We start from the raw sequence: 16,929 nt of genomic DNA on the forward strand, positions 1-16,929 counted from the left end.
CATCCCCCTACACACACACACACACACACACACACACACGCTCCTCTACTATCAATCCCATCACCAGAGTGACATTTGCTACAATTGATGAACTTACATCAACACATCCTTACAACTCAGAGTCCATAGTTTACCTTAGGGTTCACTCCTGGTTTTGCACATTCCTTGGGCTTTGAAAAATGTATAATGACATGTATCTACTATGATAGTATCATGCAGAATAGTTTCACTGCCCTAAAAATCCTTTGTGCTCTACCTATCCATTCCTTCCTTCCTCCTAACCCCTGAAAACCACTAATCTCTTCACCGTCTCCGTAGTTTTGCCTTTTCCAGAAGGTCATGTTGTTGGAATCATACAGTATATTGCCTTTTCAAATTGGCTTCTTTCACTTAGTAGTATGCATTTAAGTTTCCTCCATGCTGTTTCATGGCTTGATAGCTCGTTTCTTTCTAGTGCTAGATAATATTCCATTGTCTGGATGTATCACTGTTTATTTATCCACCCACTTACTGAAAAACATCTTGGTTGGGTCCAAGTTTTGGCAATTATGAATAAAGTTGCTATGAACATCCTTGTGCATGTTTTTGTGTGGACGTAAGTTTTCAATTCATTTGGGTTAATACTGAGGAGTGTATGGTAAGAGTATGTTTACTTTTGTAAGAAACTGCCAAACTGCTTTCCAAAGTGGCTGTACTCTTTTGCATTTTCATCAGCAATGAATGGGAGTTCCTGTTGCTCCACAACCTCATCAGCACTTGGCGTTGTCAGTGTTTTGGATTTTGGCCACTCTAATAGGTACATAGTGTTATCTCATTGTTTTAATTTGCAATTCCCTAATGACATAGGATGTTGAGCATCTTTTCATATGTTTACTTGGCATCTATATATCTTCTTCGGTGGGGTATCTGTTTAGGTTTTTTGCTCATTTTTAAATCAGATTTTTTGTTTTCTTATTGTTGAGTTTTAAGAGTTCTCTGTATATTTTGGATAATAGTCCTTTACCAGGTGTACTTTTTGCAAACACTTTCTCCCAGTGTGTGGCTTGTCTTCTTGTTCTCTTGGCTTTTTTTTTTTTTTTCTTCAACCTCTTCCTTTTTCATATAACGGTGCCTCTTCTATTTCATTATTTTTTACCTCAGGCTCCATTCTGGGAGGGCTGCTTTCTTGGTGCATACACTCTGGGCATAGGCTGGTGCTCTCAGGTTCAGATAAGTACTTTTAATAATCCTTCTAGACATTTTTTTTTTTTTTTTTTGGACAGAGTCTTGCTCTGTTGCCCAGGCTGGAGTGCAGTGGTGTGATCTTGGCTCACTACAGCCTCAGCCTCCCAAGTTCAAGCGACTCTCGTGCCTCCCGAACAGCTGGGATTACAGGTGTGTGCCACCAGGCCTAGCTAATTTTTTGTATTTTTGTTAAGACAGGGTTTCACCATGTTGGCCAGGCTGGTCTCAAACTCCTGACCTCAGGTGATCCACCTGCCTCAGCCTCCCAAAGTGCTAGGATTACAGGCGTGAGCCACTGTGCCTGGTCCTTGTAGACATTCTTAATTTAGGGCTTTGAAAGACAAGAGGAAGGTTAGTTAAAAGGACTGACTCTATACTATGGAGTGAATTATGTACAGGTATAGCTTAGGTATAACTATATACTGTGTATAGAGTTATAATAATTTTCAGGCATAATTAATTGCGACTCATTTCTCTTTTCTTTTTGAGAAAAAATTATTCTTATTTATTTATTTTTGTAGAGATGGGGTCTGACCATGTGGCCCAGGCTGGTCTTGAAGTCCTGGGCTCAAGGGATCCTCCCATCTTGGCCTCTTAAAGTGCTGGGATTATAGGCGTGAGCCACCAGCTCAAATAATCTCCAGCTTATCTCCAGCTCAAATAATATGTTTTTGATCATTTATTTTCTACTGACCAATAAAATATAAGTGCTAGGATAATAGGGACTTTGTTTTGTTCACCAATGTGAGCCCAAAATAGTGTCTGGCACATAGTAGGCTGTGTATTCATATATGATGAATTACTTGAAGGCATTTATGAATAAATTACTCTGGGATCCTGTATCCTTCAGATAGCGGTGAGACCCTAAGGCAGTTGTGGCTACAGGAAGTATCTGCCTTGGTTCTGGGCCATTCTCTTCTCTGCTTGTCTTCAAACTTGCCTGTGTATCCTGTGCCAAGTGATGACTGCATTACTTTCTGCTGTTGAAAATGGGAACCCTAATTACAAGGAATCCTTGGTTCCCGAGCCCAAAATTGCTCAGAGTGCAGATTTGAAGTACAGAGTATCCAAGAACTGTACTTTTATGGCTCTGGTTATAATATATGCCATTCTAATTCTGCAAAATCCTTGCCACAGCTGCCAGGAAATGCCCCTGAAAGCTGCCATCAAGTGCCTTCTGCAAGCACCGCGGCTGCTGGAAGAGTTTCAGGAGGAAGAGAACCACTTCAAATTTTGGGCTATCTGGAAAATTCTCCATCCTACTCCCTCTACGTGGGAGACTTCGCCATTGTCACCTTGGCTATGATAACTAGCTGAGTAAAAAATAAAAGACATTGCCCTGCTGGGGTTGCTATGTATCCAGGTCAGGTGTATACATGGGGTACTAGGCGGTCACATAGTAGAAGCCAATACATTCTAATAGATTGATTAAGTCTCATTAATATGATTTCAGGTTAACAATTAGGAAATGTGTATCTAAAAATTACATTATATCAAAGAAGATATGCAAGTGGTCAATAAGCACACGAAAAGATGCTCACCATCACTAATTATTAGGGAAATGCAAATCAAAACCACAGTAAGATACCACTTCACACCCACTAGAATGGCTATTATTAAAAAAAAAAAAGAATAAAAAACAGTGTTCCCAAGAATGTGGAGAAATTGGAACACTTGTGTTTTGCTGGTAGGAATGTAAAACAGTACAGTCACTGTGGAAAACAGTATGGCAGTTCCTAAGAAAATTGAACATAGAATTATCATATGATCTAGGAATTCCATGTCTGGGTATATATCAAAAAAAGTTGAAAGCAAAGATGCAAACAGATATTTGTTTGTTTTATAAACTTTTATTTTCTGTTATTTATTTATGTATTTTGAGACAGGGTCTCACTCTGTTACCCAGGCTAGAGTGCAGTGGCGCAATCACAACTCACTGCAGGCTTGACCTCATGGCCTCAAGTGACCCTCCCACCTCAGTACCACCGCCGCCACCCCCCCCCCCACCCGCAACGAGTAGTTGGGACTACAGGTGCATGCCTCTACGCACAGCTAATTTTTGTATTTTGTGTAGAGATAGGTTTTCACCATGTTGCCCAGGCTTGTCTTGAACTCCTGGGCTCAAGTGATCCATCCACCTTGGCCTCCAAAAGTGCTGGGGTTACAGGCATGAGCTACGGCGCCCAGCTTAACTTTTATTTTAGGTTCGGGGGTTACATGTGCAGATTTGTTACATGGGTAAATTGCCTATCCCTGAGGTTTGGTGTATGAATGATTCTGTCACCCAAGTAGTGTGCATAATAGCCAACAGGTAGTTTTTCAATCCCCCACCATGCCTTCCCCGTCAAGTAGTCCCCAGTGTCTATTGTGCCATGTTTGTGTTCATGTGTGCTCAATGTTTAGCTCTCACTTATAAGTGAGAACATATGGTATTTGGTTTTCTGTTCCGGCATGAGTTCACTTAGGATAATGGCCTCTAGCTGCAGCCATGTTGCTGCAAAGGACATGACTTCATTCTTTTTTATGGCTGCATAGTGTTCTATGGTATATATGCATCACATTTGTCTCATCTGGTCCACCACAAACAGTTATTTGTGTACCAATGTTCATAGCGGCATTATTCACAGTAGCAAAAATGTGTAATCAACCCTAATGTCCATGGAAAGATGAATGAATGAATGAAATGGGATGTAAACATACAAAGGAATAGTATTCAGCCTTAAGGAATAAAATTCTGAAACATGCTACAACATGGATGAACTTTAAGATATTATGCTAAGTGAAATAAGCCAGTTACAAAGGACAAATACTGTATGATTCCACTTATATAAGGTACCTAGAATAATCAGATGTCTTTCTTCATAGGGACAGAAAGTAGAACAGTGGTTACCAGGTGCTGGGGGCAGGGGACAATGAGGAGGAATACATGTGAACAGAGTTTCAGTTTGGGATAATGAAAAAGTTTCGGGGATGGATAGTGGTGGTGGCTGCACGATGGTATGAATGCACTTAATGCCACTGAATAGTAGACTTAAAATGTTAATTTGATATATATTTCACCACAGAAAAAGACCTCTAAAATTACATTATATACATCTGGATCTGACTAATCTATCTCCTTTTAACAATGTACATGAAAAGAAGTAACAAGAATAGTAAATGCTTAGACTTAATGTTTCCTAAGCGCTTTGTATATATTCATGTAATCCTTCCAACACCAGTAATGAGTCAGCTTCTGTTATGCTCTCCAATTTACAGCTAAGGAAATGCAGACAGAGAAAGGTCAGCTGACTTGCCAAGGGTCACACAGCTAGTAAGTGGTGAAGCCAAATCAAACCCAGGCTATGTAGCGAGACTGCTCCTGCACCCACTGTGGCATGCCGCCTCTCTGATCCTGTAATGCGCAAATACGAGTGCAGGTGGGGCAGCTCACCGAATGTGATCTGCTGTTCTGCTGCGCTGCAGCTCTTTCATGTCCTCAGTTGACAAGCTCTGACTTGGAGAAGGCCTGCAGCCTTTGAGCAGTGAGGAGTGGAGTATTCTAAACTGTCTCCGAGATTGGGCTCGCAGATTGTTAAACACCGATGTACGCTTTGTATGGGGCTCCTCTGGGATATGCGTAATTTAAATTACGACATGAGCATTTCATTTTGTATTGGCTGGTACACAGTAAATGGAGCAAGCGGGAGCCGGCTGATTTCCAGAGAGACAGAAAACTCGAAAACTGCAGCTGAGAGTCATTTATTCCCTCCACTCCACAGCGTTCTCTCACTGAAGTACAGAAATCAGACTGACATGCGATGGCCAGCCCTTCCATCTCTAGAGGATGCAGCACTCCAGAAAGGCAAGCAGGGTTGGAGAAGGGGCCCGGATCTGCCCTGGAAATTAGCCAGGAAGAGTCATGGTCCCTGCTGTGCTTTGCCATGATTTCAGGATCCCTCATCCCAATCAACTAACAGGAGGGGAACTGAGTCCAATCATCACATGTGGTTACCTCACCCTATCAAGCCATTATCCGTGAAACTTTTCATTATTTTTGTTGTTGTTGTTGTTGTGATAATACTAAGAGCTGATATCGAAAGCTGACTACATGCCAGGCATTGTACTAAACACTTCATGCATCTCATATCATTTCCACCCCACCACAACCATCTGAGGGAGGTATTGTTCTTACCTGCATTTTACAGGCTGGGAGGCCCAGAAAGGTTAAGAAACTGCCCAAGTTCACACACACAGACCGAGCCAGGATTCAAATCCTGGTCTTTTTGAACCTGTTGCCTATACTCCTAACTGCTAAGTTACGCTTTTGGTTATAAAAGAAGAATGTATTTACATCAATTCTCTGATAGATGGAGAAAAAAAGAGGTAAGATTCTGTTAGGTTGAAAAGGCTGTTTTGTAGGTCAAAACAGTAAACCACTGGCAATTTAAGAGTTCAGTCTAATAATTTGTAGCTGAGCAACTGATGAATTTTCTCTTTCATACCCTGGACATGGTAATGAGACTAATATATGTAAAGTTATGAATTGCTGTGAAGTTTTGTCATCATTCTGAAAACAAAAGTGTCCCTTGATAGCTGGGTTGGAACCCTGGGGTCACCCTTCTCTGTATAGTCTTGATAGGAAAGGAAGTCCCCAGGGTAGGACAGGGTTACTGAGGAGACCTCTGCCCTCTGTCTAGCATATATAGACAAAGAAAGCACACTCTTTATACTGCTTTTTTGGGGAGGTGCTGGGACGAGTGTATCCTGGAATGCTTCAGGTTTTTTAGTGTCTCTCCTCTCCAAACAGTAAGTCTTTGCATTATTCGATGCCTGAAAAGTTGCCTCTGAATCTCTTTACTTCATTATCCTATAGTGTCAATTATATTGTTAATACACACATTCTATGTGTGTATGCATATGTGTACATATATAGTCATGTACCACATAATGATATCTTGGTCAATGACAAACATATAACAGTGGTCCCATAAGATTATAATACCATATTTCTACTGTATCTTTTCTATGTTTAGATACACAAATACTTACCATTGTGTTTCAGTTGCCTACAGTATTCAGTACAGTAACATACTGTACAGGTTTGTAGCCTTGGCCATAGCAATAGGCCATACCATATAGCTTAGGTGTAGTAGGTTATACCCTCTAGGTTTGTGTAAGTACACCCTAATGTTTCCATAATGAAGAAATCATTAGCCAGGCATGATGGCATGTAATCCCAACTACTCAAGAGGCTAAGGTGGAGGACTGCTTGAGCCCGTGAGGTTGAGTTTGCAGTGAGGTTGCACCACCGCACTCCAGCCTGGGTGACACAGTGAGACCTCATCTCAAAAATAAAAAAGAAGAAATCACCTAATGACACATTTCTCAGAACGTATCCCTATTGTTAAGTAATGCATGTATATAGTTACTGTTAACTAAGAAAAACTCTCTTGCTTTCAGAGCAGAGCATTTCTATCTTCCTTCTCATTTTTACAAAAACAGGTTAAAGTTAGTTTTTATAATTACACATTAAAAGATTAAAGTTTTTTTCACAGGTGGAATGGAAGGTAAAAAATTTTTGAAAGATTAAAGTTTTTAAAAAGGAGGGAAAAATGTTTTATACCAATCCACCAAATGGAAAAAGGAAGGAAATTCTGACACATGCTACAACATGGGTGAAGCTTGAGGACATTGTGCTAAGTGAAATAAGCCAATCACAGAAGGACAAACACTGTATTATTTCCCTTATATGAGTAATCAAACCTACAGAAAGTAGAGTGGTGATTGTCAGGGCCTAGGGGTTGTGAAGAGAGTGGGAAATGAAGGGTTTTTGGTGGCCAGGCATGGTGGCTCATGCCTGTAATCCCAGCACTTTGGGAGGCTGAGGCAACAGGATCACTTGAGCCGAGAGGTTCGAGAGCAGCCTGAGCAACAGAGTGAGAACCTGTCTCAAAAATAAATAAATAGGAAAAAATATGAAAAAGAGTTCTTGTTCAATGAGTACAGAGTTTCAGTTTTTGCAAGATTCCGTTTTGCAAGATGAAAAGGTTCTGGAGATTGGTTGTACAACAATATAAATACACTTAACACTACCAAGCAGTATCCTTAAAAGTGGTAAAGATGGTAAATTTTATGTTATGTGTATTTTACCACAATTTTAAAAAATTTAAATAAAAAAAAATCCAGCTTTCCCAAGATTTCTTTTTTTTTTTTTTTCTTTTTTTGAGACGGAGTCTTGTTTTGTCGCCCAGGCTGGAGTGCAATTGTGCGATCTCAGCTCACTGCAACCTCTGCCTCCCAGGTTCAAGTGATTCTCCTGCCTCAGCCTCCCGAATAGCTGGGATTATAGGCATGTGCCACCACACCAGGCTAATTTTTGTATTTTTAGTAGAGGCAGGGTTTCACCATGTTGGCCAGGCTGGTCTTGAACTCCTGAACTCAGGTGATCCGCCCGCCTCGGCCTCCCAAAGTGCTGGGATTGCAGGTGTGAGCCACCGCACTCGGCCCAAGATTTCTTATTATATGGGAAGATATATAGATGGTCTATGAAAATGATTTTAGAATTCAAAAGCAAAAGTGAAGACCTTCTAAGATAGAGATTTATTCCTCTTTTTAAACAGCTAGTCCTTGAGAATTAAGGGGCTCTTTAAATAGAAAAAGCTAATTGACACTTTTTCTTTCTTTTGATGTCAGAAATATGACATTTTAACCATAAACATTTATAGGATTTTAATGCCTCAGTTGTAAGCTCCTTCCAGAACAAATAAACATGTAGCTTTAAAAATATACTGACAGCAATTCCTAGGCAAGTCCTAGTTCTGGGTTGGGGTTTGAGCCAGTGGACTAGGGCAGCATGTGACCTAGAGAGACACCAGCTGGAGTGGCTAAGGAAGTGCTTGTGCCACCCTCCCTTAACCCCAGGCAGCACAGCTTACAACAAAGAAAGTGACTCCTTCCTTCTGCTTGAGGAGAGAGGAGCAAAGAATAAAGAGAACTTTGTCTTGTCTCTTGGATATCAGCTTAGCCACAATACAATAGGGCACTGGGCAGAGGTGTGAGACTCCCATTCCAGGCCTTAGCTCCCAGATAAATCTCTGTACATACCCAGGGCCAGAAGGAAACTTGCTGCCTTGAAGGGAAAGACCTGGCAGCATTCTGCACCTACTGACCAAAGAGCCCCTGGGCACTGAATAACCAACAGAAATACCCAGGAAGTACTTCATGGGCTTTGGGTGAGCCTCTGAGATGTACTGGCTTCAGGTGAGGCTCAGCACATTCCCTGCTGTCATAGCTATGATGAAAGACTCCTTCTGCTTGAGAAAAGCAGAGGGAAAGGTAAAAGGGACTTTGTCTCGCACCTTAGGTATCAGCTTGCCCAAAGGCGGGCAGAGCAACCATCGGGTCCTTGGGGTCCCTGAGTCCTGGCCTAGGCTCTTGCATGGCATTTCTGGACCTGCCCTGGGCCAGAGGGGAGCCCACTGCTCTGCAGGATGAGTCCCTTTCCTGGCAGCATTCACCACAAGCTGACTGAAGAGTCCTTGGACTTTTAAGTGAACATTGGTGGTGGCTTGGCAGAACTCCCCAAGGGCCGGTGGTGATGGTGGCCACTGGGAGAGGCTTCTTTGCCTGTGGAAAGGGGAGGAAACAGCAGGAAGAATTTGTCTTGCAGTTTGAGGGCCAGCTTAGCCACAGTAGAATGGAACACCAGGTAGATTTCTAAGGTTTTTGACTCTAATCCATAGTAACATCTCTGGACCTGCCTGGAGCCAGGAGGAGGTCCTGCCCTAAAGGGAAAGACACAAACCTGTCTGGCTTCTCCACCTGCTGATTATAGATCCCTAGGGCCTTAAGCGAACATAGGCAATAGCCAGGTAGTGGTTACATTGAACCTTGGGTGAGATCCAGTGCTATGCTGGCTTCAGGTCTGATCCAGTGCAGTCCCAGTGGTGGCCACAGTGGTACTTGTGTCACCCCACTCTGAGCTCCAGGCAGCTCAGCACAGAAAAAGAGACTCCATTTGTTTGGGATAAAGTAAGGGAAGAGAACAAAAACCTCTGCCTAGTAATCCAGAGAATTCTTCCAGGTCTTATCCAAGATCATCAACATAGTACCTTTATGAATCTGCAAGAACCACAGCATTATTGGGCTTGGGGCCTAAGTCCTTTGAATACCTGGAAAGCCTTTCCAAGAAAGACAGGCACAAACAAGCCCAGACTGTGAAGACTACAATAAATACCTAACTCTTCAATGCCCAGACACCAAAGAACATCCACAAGCATCAAGACCATCCAGGAAAACATGACCTCACCAAACAAACTAAGTAAGACACCAGGACCAGTCCTGGAGAAACAGAAATATGTGACCTTTCAGACAGAGAATTCAAAATAGCTGTTTTGAGGAAATTCAAAGAAATTCAAGATAACACAGGGAAGGAATTCAGAATTCTATCAGATAAATTTAACAAAGAGATTGAAATAATAAAAAAGAAACAAGAAGAAATTCTAGAGTTGAAAAATGCAACTGACACACTGAAGAATGCATCAGTCTCTTAATAGCAGAACTGATCAAGCAGAAGAATGAATTATGCCAGGTGTGGTGGCTCACGCCTGTAATCCTGGCACTTTGGGAGACTGAGGCAAGAGGATCACTTGAGCCCAGGAGTTTGAGATCAGCCTGGGCAACACAGCAAGACTACACACACACACACACACACACACTCTCTCTCTCTCTCTCTCTCTCTATAAAATATATATATATTTCATATATATATAATATATATATTTCATATATATATAATATATATATTTCATATCTATATGAAATCTTGTAGGCATGCTTCATTATTTTTTATTCTTTTTTTTTGTCTCTTCTGACTGCATTTTCAAATAGCCTATCTTCAAGCTCACTAATTCTATAGGCCAATATCACTGATTAATATTGATGCAAAAATCCTCAACAAAATACTAGCAAACTGAATTCAACAACACATAAAAAAGATCATTCATCATGGCCAAGCTTTATCCCAGGGATGCAAAGATGTTTCAGCATATGCAAATCAATCAATGTGATACATCACATCAGCTGAATGAAGGACACAAACCATATGTTCATTTCAATTGATGCTGAAAAAGCATATGATAAAATTCAGCATCCCTTCATGATAAAAATCCTCCACAAACTAGGTATAGAAGGAACATACCTCAGCATAATAAAAGCCAACTACAACAGACCCACAGCTATTATCATAATGAATGGGGAAAACGGAAAGTCTTTCCTCCAAGATCTGGAACATGACAAAGATGCTCACTTTCAGCACCATTATTCAGCAAAGTACTAGAAGTCCTAGCTAGAGCAATCAGGCAAGAGAAAGAAGTAAAGGGCATCCAAATTGGAAAGGAAGAAATCAAATTATCCTGGTTTTCAGATGATATGATCTTATATTTGGAAAATTTAGATTCCACCAAAAAAACTATCAGAACTGCCAAACTTAGTAACGTTGCAGGATACAAAACCAGCATACAAAATTCAGTAGCATTTTTTTTGAGATGGAGTCTCACTCTGTCACACAGGCTGGAGTGCAGTGGTGTAATCTTGGCTAACTGCAACCTCTGCCTCCCGGGTTTAAGCAATTCTCCGGCCTCAGCCTCCTGAGTAGCTGGAATTACAGGTGTGCACCATCATGCCCAACTAATTTTTGTATTTTTAGTAGAGATGGGGTTTCACCATGTTGGCCAGGCTGGTCTTGAACTCCTGACCTCAGGTGATCCACCTGCTTTGGCCTCCCAAAGTGCTAGGATTACAGGCATGAGCCACTGTCCCCAGCCAAAATTCAGTAACATTTCTATATGCCAACAGTGAACAATCTGAAAAACAAATTTTAAAAAAGTCCCATTTACAATAGCCACAAATAAAATTAAATACATGGGAATTAACTTATCCAAAGAAGTGAAGGAGCTCTACAATGAAAACTATAAAACTATAAAACACTGATGAAAATATTGAAGAGGGCATTAAAAAAATGGAAAGGTATTCCATGTTCATGGATTGGAAGAATCAAAATTGTTAAAAGGTCCATACTACCCAAAGCAATCTAAAGACTCAATGCAATCCCTATCAAAACACCAATGACGTTTTTCACAGAAATAGAAAAAAATTCTAAAATTTAAATGGAACCACAAAAGACCTGAAATAGCCAAAGCTATCCTAAGCAAAAAGAACAAAACTGGAGGAATCACATTACCTTACTTCAGATTATGCTACAGAGCTACAGTAACCAAAACTGCATAATACTTGCATAAAAGCAGACACGTAGGCCAATGGAACAGAACAGAGAACCCTGAAACAAATCTATGCACCTACAGTGAACTAATTTTTGACAAAGGTGCCAAGAACATACATTGGGGAAAGGACAGTCTCTTCAATAAATAGTGCTGGGAAAATTGGATATCCATATGCAGAAGAATGAAACTAGACCCCTATCTCTTGCCACATACAAACATCAAATCAAAGTGGGTTAAAGACTCAAATGTAAGAGCTCAAACTGTGAAACTATTACAAGAAAATATTGGGGAGGTTCTCCAGGACATTGATCTGGGCAAAAATTTTCTTGAGTAATACTCTATAGGTACAGACAACCAAAGCAAAAATGGACAAGTGGGATTACATCAAGTTAAAAAGGTTCTGCACAGCAAAGGAAACAATCAACCAAGTGAAGAGTCAATCCACTGAATGGGAGAAAATATTTGCAAACTACCCATCTGACAAGGGATTAATGACGAGAATATATAAGGAGCTCAAACAACTCTGTAGGAAAAAATCTGAATAGACATTTCTCAAAAGAAGACATGCAAATGGCAAACAGACATATGAAAAGGTGCTCAACATCACTGATCATCAGAGAAATACAAATCAAAACTACAATGAGATATCATTTCACCGCAGTTAAAATGGCATTTATGCTGCTGAGGATGTGGAGAAAAGGAAACCTTGTATACTCTTGGTGGGAATGTAAGTTAGTGGAACCACTATAGAAAACAGTATGGAGGTTCCTCAAAAAACTAAAAATATAGCTACCACATGATCCAGCAATCCCACTGCTGGGTATATACCCAAAAGAAAGAAAATCAGTATATTGAGGAAATACCTGCACTCCCATGTTTGTTGCAGCACTGTTTATAATAGCCAAGATTTGGAAGCAACCTAAGTGTCCATTAACAGATGAATGGGCCAGGCACGGTGGCTCACACCTGTAATCCCAGCACTTTGGGAGGCCCAGGTGGGCGGATCACTGAGGTTAGGAGTTCAAGACCAGCCTGGCCAACATGGTGAAACCCCGTCTCTACTAAAAAGACAAAAATTAGCTAGGCATGGTGGCAGGCACCTGTAATCCCAGCTACTTGGGAGGCTGAGGCAGGAGAATCAGTTGAACCTAGGAGGTGGAGGTTGCAGCGATCCAAGACTGTGCCACTGTACTCCAGCGTGGGTGACAGAGGGAGACTCTGTCTCAAAACAAAACAAAACAAACAAAAAACCAAAAAAAAAAAAAAAACACCCAGATGAATGGATAAAGAAAATATGGTACATATAGACAATAAAACACTACTCAGTCATTAAAAAAGAATGAGATCCTATTATTTGCAACAACCTGGACAGAACTGGAGATCATTATCTAAGTGACATAAGCCAGGCACAGAAAGACAAACATCACATGTTCTCATTTATTTATGGGAGCTAAAAATTAAAACAACTGAACTGATGGATAGTGAATAGAAGGATGGTTACCAGAGGGTGGGAAGGATAGTGGGACAGCTAGGGGGAAGTAGGAATAGTTAATGGGTACAAAAAGTACTCAGTGTCTACCAGGCTGGTGTCGAACTCCTGACCTCAAGTGATCCACTCATCTTGGTCTCCCAAAGGGCTGGAAATACAGGCATGAGCCACTATGCCTGGCTAACTCCAGACCTCAAGTGATCCTCCTGCCTCAGCCTCCCAAAGTGCTGCAATTACAGGCGTGAGCCAGCACCCAACCCAAAACTATCTTTCCAGTTGATCTGTTCTGAATAATGCCTCATCAATGACTACTCATGGTTGAGTTAGATCACAAATCATTTGAGGTTGTGACCAGCTGCCAGTAACATTATTAGAGCTGACTTGTTTGGTTAACTTTGCTGAACAACTCAATCTGTGCTCACACATACGAAAGTATAGGCTGTATTAACTGCTCTTGCAGTAAAATAGTGTTGGGTGTATTTTAGTATTTAGCATTTAAAGTCTTTACTTATTCTAAATAAATTACTTGCTATGTCATTAGCTAGGATATGGCACATGAGGTGTTTTAGCAATTCTTAGCTATACTTTACCCAACTATTAGAGATAAAATTAACTATTTCATTGTTCACTAGGTCTGAGTTTGATTTTCTAAGTATTAGATTTTAGCAGTACTCATAAAAAATGGGCAACTTTTAAAAAGAAATGTGGACATTTTATTTACATTTTTTTTTACCATACATGTATTACTTTTGTGATTAAAGATTTACATTTGTTTTTATGTTAGAGCAATTGCGTAGATAATGCTGCAAATAATCACATAGTATGTACTTCCCCTAAAGGGGTAACTATCTCTTGGTCGAAATAATTTTTATCACTTACCTTAGATTAGACTCAGAACTAGGGCAAAATATAGGGTGTCCAGTTAAGCTTGAACTTTGGCTAAATAACAAATAATTTTTTAGTATGTCTTAAATATTAAATGGGACTTATCCTAAAAAATTCATTATTTCTCTGAAATTCAATTTTAACTAGGTATCTTATATTTTTATTTACTAAATCTGGCAACCCTACACTGAACACATTAGATTCTGACAAATAAAATAACTACTTGCAATGTATAATAAAACATTTTTAAAGTGGGAAAAATAAGTAAGAAATGAGGACTTCTATTCTGACAGCATGGTTGATTAGATAGCCTGAACAACACTCATATGAGAACAACCACAAATGCTGGATAAAATATGAAACATTTTTCAATGCATTGCTGAGCTGGCAAGACTGTAAGGAATTTCTGAAGTCAAAAACAAAGGGAAAGTGAGAATCAGAGAGGCAAGTAGAGCAGTTTTCATCTCAAGGACAACTGCTGAATCCTGGTGATGATAAGCTTCAGATTTGACAACCACACAGGCATGAGACAGGAGATGAAACCCAGGGCCCAATAAAAGTAGGGAGTCTAAAGGGAGCTGCTTGCAAAAATGTTGGGCAAAAAAAACCTCTATATTTTTAGGTTAAGGGTGAACTAGACATACCTGCCTCACAAAAAGGGACAATAAAAAAACTTGTCTGTCTCCAGTATGAAAAGAGAATCTATCTTGGGGCCCCCAAATCACTAAACTAAAGAGAAAAGTCAAGCTGGGAACTGCTTAGGGCCAACCTGCCTCCCATTTTATTGAAAGTCACCCCTGTGCTCACTGACATAAATGCATATTTGATTGCCTCCTTTGGAGAGGCGAATCAGAAACTCAAAAGAATGCAACTATTTGTCCCTTATTTACCTATCACCTGGAAGCCCCCTCCAAGCTTCGAGTCTTCCCACCTTTGCTTTGAGTTGTCCCGCCTTTCTATACCAATCCAATGTTCATCTTGCTTATGTTGATTGATGTCTCATGTCTCCCCGAAATGCATAAAACCAAACTGTGCTCTGACCTCCTTGGGCACATGTCTGAGACTGTGTCATGGGCACGTGTCCTCAACCTTGGCAAAATAAACTTTCTAAATTAACTGAGACCTGTCTCAGATTTTTGGGGTTCACACCAGCTTGATGCTAGATGGAAGGGGAAAAAAATTTCTCCCTGAGAATTCACATTCACAAGCCAATCTTCATGTGATTTTTCAGGCTAAATTATTTTTATTTTTATTTTTTTTTTGAGATGGAGTCTCTCTCTGTCACTCAGGCTGGAGTGCAGTGGCATGATCCTGGCTCACTGCAACCTCTGCCTCTCAGGTTCAAGCGATTTTCCTGCCTCAGCCTCCCAAGTAGCTGGGATTACAGACATGCGCCACCACGCCTGGCTGATTTTTTATGTTTTTGGTAGAGATGGGGGTTTCACCATGTTGGCCAGGCTGGTCTCGAACTCCTGACCTCAAGTGATCTGCCCAACTCAGCCTCCGAAACTGCTGGGATTACAGGCATGAGCCACTGCGCCTGGCCTTTTCAGCCTAAATTAATACCACCTACATGTGCTGAAAACCTCAAGTCAATTTTTTCAAGTGATCCTGGCTACTAAGTGAATGAAGTACCTGGAAGAAACAAATATAAATATTCTTTCAAGAAACCTACTTTTAACCCAAATCTGAAAGAATTTCCACTGAAGAGATTCCAAGTAATATAACTGTATTGTAAAACAAACAAAATTACAACAAAACAGAACAAAACACAGGAAGCAAAGCACCATGATCAAGAGCCAGCAGAAACAACAGACTATAGCACCAAACCTGTAAATATTTTACATATTGGTATTATCAGATATGGATCCTATTCTAGCCTGCTCTATTCTATTATATCCTTACTTAAAACATTTAAATAAATTAAAACTTTTAGAAGTAAAAAAATGAAATTAAAAATTCAACTTAATAGTGCAGAAGAGAAACTGGAAGCTGGAGCTGAAAAAATTAAGCAGGGGGCAGCAATGAAAGACAGGAATATGGAAAATGTGAAAGAGATGGTAAGAAACGTAAAGTGAAAAGATCTAACACATGCCTAATGGGAGTTCCAAAAGGAAAGAAGAGAGGAAATAAAGCTGAGCCAATATTTGAAAAGTTAATGGCTGAGAATTTTCCAGAAGTGATGAAAAACACCAATCCTCAAATTCAGGTTGTCTGATATATCCCAAGTAGCATCAATAAAAAGAAATCCACATCATAGGGTGTGACTTTCAACCAGTGAAATTGTGGAGCAACAATAACAGAGAGGAGATATGAAAAGCACCCAGAACAAAGGACAGATTACTTACAAGGGATGATTGATGGCTAAATTCTCAGCAGAAAAAATAACTGTTGATCTAAAATTGTATATCTTGTGAAATGATTTTTCAAGAATGAAGGAAAAAAATACATTTTCATATAAACAAAAACTATTGAGCTTACTACCAAGAGTCCTGTACCAAAGGGAATTCTAAAGGATATCATTGGCACAAATGAAATATAGCTCCAGATCAGAGGTCTGAGACATAAGAAGGAATCATAAGCAAAGAAATAGAAATGTATGTGGGTCAATTTGAATAGCATTAACTATAAAACTGGTATGTTATTTGTGGAGCTAAAAAAGAACTAATTTATACGCTGTCTAAGGTATTTGTATTGTTTTGGTGGGTTTCTATTTAAAAGAGATTATATCTATATATCTATATATCTGTTCCTTATTCCTTTGGAGTAAGGAAATGGAGGCAGAAACAGAGGGAACTCAGTCAGTTCAAAAAAAGGCAAGAAAGGAGAAAACAGAAAAAGTGTGACAGATAAGAAGTGACAGTGGTGGGAACTGGATGGTGTCCAGGCTGGCAGGTGCTGAGATTTGGCTGCCTGGGGCCAGCGGGGAGGGGAAGCTGAGCTTCAGCATGGTCCTGGAAACTAGGAGTAGTTCCCTACTGGGACACCACTCCTGCCTCAGGGGCTGGCTTGGCAAGAGTATAGTGATCCAGGGTGCAATGCCCAAACAGCCAGCATGCTCAAGCATGT

The 16,929-nt window shown here is 40.3% G+C and overlaps 1 pseudogene; it reads left to right on the forward strand.

The window, feature by feature from the left end:
* Positions 1-2,185: 2,185 nt before the first annotated feature.
* The window catches only part of LOC129012342 (large ribosomal subunit protein eL8-like), a 28,160-nt pseudogene continuing 13,416 nt past the window's right edge, over positions 2,186-16,929 (forward strand).

Source organism: Pongo pygmaeus, chromosome 15 (genome assembly GCF_028885625.2).
Source record: "Pongo pygmaeus isolate AG05252 chromosome 15, NHGRI_mPonPyg2-v2.0_pri, whole genome shotgun sequence".
Lineage (NCBI taxonomy): Eukaryota > Metazoa > Chordata > Mammalia > Primates > Hominidae > Pongo > Pongo pygmaeus.